This window comes from Austrofundulus limnaeus, unplaced genomic scaffold (genome assembly GCF_001266775.1).
Source record: "Austrofundulus limnaeus strain Quisiro unplaced genomic scaffold, Austrofundulus_limnaeus-1.0 Scaffold351, whole genome shotgun sequence".
NCBI lineage: Eukaryota > Metazoa > Chordata > Actinopteri > Cyprinodontiformes > Rivulidae > Austrofundulus > Austrofundulus limnaeus.
In genome coordinates, this window is record NW_013952753.1 from 392,127 (window position 1) to 396,729 (window position 4,603).

At 36.5% G+C, this 4,603-nt stretch overlaps 1 long non-coding RNA gene across 4 annotated transcripts in view; it reads right to left on the reverse strand.

The window, feature by feature from the left end:
* Nucleotides 1-365: 365 nt before the first annotated feature.
* The window catches only part of LOC106527939 (uncharacterized), a 97,888-nt gene continuing 93,650 nt past the window's right edge, over nt 366-4,603 (reverse strand). For 2 of the 4 annotated variants that reach the window (XR_001311448.1, XR_001311446.1), the window contains one exon: nt 366-604. This is a non-coding gene — a long non-coding RNA (uncharacterized LOC106527939). Of the gene's footprint in view, nt 605-1,288; nt 1,331-1,997; nt 2,085-4,603 lie in introns of all 4 variants that reach the window. The other 2 variants (XR_001311449.1, XR_001311447.1) reach the window with 2 other exon arrangements.

Here is a 4,603-nt window from a genome sequence, read left to right on the forward strand (position 1 = left end):
TTGTTAGTCTGAAAATTTGACTCAAATTAAGTCAAATATTTCTGCCAATGGTGTAAGAAAATTTTACTTGGTAAGATTCTTCAAATAAGAAAAAAAATGAGTCAAATCAAGTATTTCAAGAATCTTACCAAGTAAAATTTTCTTACTCCATTGGCAGAAATTTTGACTTAATTTGAGTCAAATTTTCAGACTAACAAGACAAACAATCTTACGCATTCTGAAAACAAGATTATTAGTCTTACACAATCAGTCTTTGTTTAGTAAATCAGTCTCAAAACAAGATCAAAAAGACTTTTTGGCTGGATATAAGATTTTAAAACTTGTTAAGATGGACATTTTTTTGCAGTGCAGTCAAAATGTTTTGCTAGTTTTGAACAAATTGTCAGTCTCTAGTTACTGCAATAATGGAGTTGTGTAACAAGAGACAGTGAAGACAAAGGAGGCACTGATGGCTGTCCCGTGAAGCAGTATACCAACTTGTGTGAGTGCAGGGGAGCACCTATTAGAGGAGGTGTAATGGTCTCTATCAGCATAATGAACTGTTGACCCCAGCAAGAGGAAGTGCTCAGCCAGCTGCACGTCATTTTTCATCTTCCTGATAGACCTTAAAAGAGAGGTAGAAAGAGGGAACATAAGGGTGGGAGAAAGACCAGGTGGGTGTGATGATAAAAATAGCTGGCCCTGTGAAGTGTGGCTAAGTGTTTTATGGAGGTCTTCTAAGTCATGACCTTTGTGAATTTTAAAGAGTGTTCATCTCAACTTGTTATTCAAAGGCTGATGTGTGTCACAGTGACAGACCTAACATGGTGAAACACAGCCTCAGCCTGGTGTCATTTATCTCTGTTTCTTTTTAAAGCACAGGATGATCAGGATTCTCTGTTGCCATGTTGTTCAAGGGGGTGTCGATATGGGCTTGTTTACATATGTTTTCATGTAATTATTAAATTTTGTGTCCTTTCCCAATACTGCCTTATCCCTCTGCTTTATGATGCAACAGGATATGGTTAAAAAAGAGATAGTTCTCCTATTTTTTTTTTTTTTTTTAGTTATCTGGTGTCAACAAGTCTTATTTGGTGTAGATTGCTTTTTGGACAACGTTAGTTTGGAGAAATGAAGTTTAATCCTGATTGGACTGAGTGTGGCTGAGACCAAAGGGAATTGTTTATCAAACTCCAAAAACTGCCCATATTTTATTTGAGTTGAATTGTATAAAGTTTCACATCCCAATCAGTTTTATATGACATTCTTATATTGAGTATTATGAAAAGTGTGCATTAATTACTCTCACTTTCTTCTCAGACCTTGTGTGAAGAATGGGTTCTGGGAGCTCCTATAAGAACAAAAAGATGTAATTTTGGTCTTGCATCAGAGAGAGCAGAATTCTCCACTTAAGTAAAAATACAGCTATTAGCTAATTAATAAAATCAGAATCCAAATATACTTCTCCAAATTTTGGTAATTTAAAGAGCTTTCTATAATAAGCAAGATGTTATTGTCTAAAATCTTTCCACAAAACTTTAAAAAGATTTTAATCATCACTTTAAGCAATACATTATTTGGATTTAACTAAAGAAAGAATTGCTAAAAAATCATACTACTAAGCATTAGCAGTGGAGAAAAGTAGATATCAGTTTTATTACTGGCTTAGTGTTCTTTGAGATTATTATTATTTGACTGCACTTGTTGTTTTATCAAAACTTTTTAGAATTTCATAGGATCTTAGGATTTATCCCCTACCATTTAAATATGATTTTTTTGTTTAGAATCAACCCAAATTCAAGATGGCTGCCATGGCTAATTTACTTCAGAAAACATAAAAATGGCTGTAACTCAGTAAGTGTACAGATACTGTATTTAGACAAAGTGTTAGTATTGGTTGGTATTTGCAAAAGCATTAATCCTGATTAACCCTTGAACCCAGGCTACAATATTTATAAAATAAAAGATAAAACAACCAGGAATGTTACTTATTGTATCACTTTTTTCAGTTTGCCTACCACATTTCTCACAACACAGCTTCCATAAAAATGGAGTTTAGGAATGATGTTCTCTTGGTAAGAGGGTGTCATATTTACATCTTCACCCTGGAACAAAAAAAATATTGTTTTGTTTTCAGTGTTATCAACTTCTTTGTCACAAAAAGGGTTTTGTTTCAACAAAATATCTTCATTTTATAAAAACTGAATGCTGCAACAATATGTGCACATTTCATACACGTCTTTCTCTCAGTCCAGTGTGTTTGCTACAGCGTGCTCTGTGTGATCACGAGCGTGGGGCAGAGGGAGAGAGGAAAAATGAGCCTGCCAGTGGTTAATTGAGCATACAGATTCCTAATGTGTCAGGCAGTGGCCTCGCAGATGAAGGATGGCACTTTTTTTACAACGTATCTTCCTTTGTTTCCTCTTTAGGTCTAATGAAGTCGGCCTCTTAGTTGCCACCTGGGCCGGACGTTCAGACACCAGAGACACTGATGTCCTCGTTCACAGAGTCTGATAGTGATTCAAACATCTTCAACACCCCCCTTACCCCTAAACCTCAGGACGCCTGAAGATAAATACACACATATGTGTGCGCGCGTACGCACACACACAAACACACACACACACACGCACACAGGATGAGTTATTAGCTGGAAGTTTGCGATAAACTCACACAATCATGCTTGCAGCATATTCATTATGAAAGCCGCAGACCTGTTTATTTTTACAGTCTCCAAACAGCAAGCATCCATTATCCAAAGTTCTTTTTTTTGTGTGTGTGTATGTCTCTTGCTTGTCTTTTTTTTTTCCTTCCATGCCTTTAGGTCACCCACTAATGAGCTTAACACGTAGGAAACATGGAAGCGATTAGACGAGGCTTGGCTGTTTGAGCAACGGGATGATGATATTGTAGCTTATGATTACAGGCGTTTCTGTCAACAAAAACAGGAGAGAAGAAGCAACACAAAAAACAGATTCCATGGTTTTCAGTCACAGAGCAACTTCACCTGGATTGAGATGTGTGCAAAAGCAAATATTTATTGTTGGTGAAACTGAGCCTGAAGATCCTTTTGTGCAACTTTGTCTTTAATATAGCAACTTGGGGCCAAGTTGTTCTGGGCACCCAAACATGTTCAAGGTGCTCCATGACCATATGTTTGTTCACTGGGGAGTGGAAACAGTGAAGGGCTGGACTGTATGACCTTCACCCAGGTTGAGCATTGAATACTCCAGGCTCTGCTGGATTGGGTTCATGCCAGGCAAACTAAAGGAGAGGAGCATCCTAGATTTGAAACTGAATCAAGTTTGTCTGATCCGTACTTTTTAAGGATTGCTGAGTTTATTTTAAAAACAGAGGCCAATTCTTTCAAAACCTTTACATGTTAAGCATGATCATGCAGCAAGTTAACATACTCAGATCTATGCCTAAAGTAAAAAAAAAATGTGTGAAAAGATATACACTTACTTATAAAAATAATATTGTGTTGTCATATTTAACCCATATTGTTAATATAGGTAGATTTTTTGTTTTGTTTCTAATTATTTACATACAGATGTGAATAACTTTGAGAAAAAATATATACAAAAATTATATACACCTGTGACTTTACTGCAAATAACGCTGCGAAAATTTGAATGATGAGAGCTTGAATGTGCTGCTAATGACTCTGCCACATAAAACTTTACCTCAGTCTCTATAAACTTTTTATTTATAAAAAGTATTTTTTTTCACTGTAGGAATAATTCACACTACCTGGAGAAAACCCATGCAAACACAAGGAGAACTTACAAACTCAACAGAGAAAGGCCCAAACTAGGGGCTGAACTCAGGACCTTCTTGCTGTGAGGCAACACTGCTGAACCAGTGCCTTCAGACACTTAAATCGCTCTAGACCAGCATCAACCATAGTGTGGAAAGACACACGTTTGGAGGAGCCTATTGGTTGTTTTACTCTGCCGGTCTTTATTTAATCGTGGATGAAATAAATGAAGTGTCTTTGTTTTAATTACTGAGAGCAAGAGCACATCACACTCATCAGATAATTGGTCATAATTAATTCACCCGATAAATCAGAGGAGTTTTGAGTTTGGTGAGTTTCACCACTCCAAGAACTGCACACTGACGAGTGTTTCTTTCAGCAATATTTTTGTCCAGAGCTCAGTTTGACAAACTGCTGACTCACATCGGTGCCCACATTTCCTGCCAGGATGATTACAGGCACTTGATTTCAGTTAAAGAGCTGCTGTCCATCTATCTATCTTAAGTTAGTGGGCATCATTTAGGACAGGGGTTCTTAACCTTTTTAACCTTGGGGCCCAATTTATTGAACATAAAGTGACACGAGGCCCAGTCAGACATTACCAAAGTATGGATCAAAATGATAATTATTCTAAATCTTGGTTTATTGTATTTACATTATAACTAAATTAAATGCACTTACATTTTAAAGGTAAACCTGTCAAATAATCACAAGACGTGATTATGACAAACAATTTTTATATTGTTACCTGCCCATAACAATTATTTGAACAAATACAAAGGTCAGTCAACAGACCACCCGGGCTTATCAGCACAAATAAAACATTTTTATATTGTAACCTGCCCATAACAATTATTTGAACAA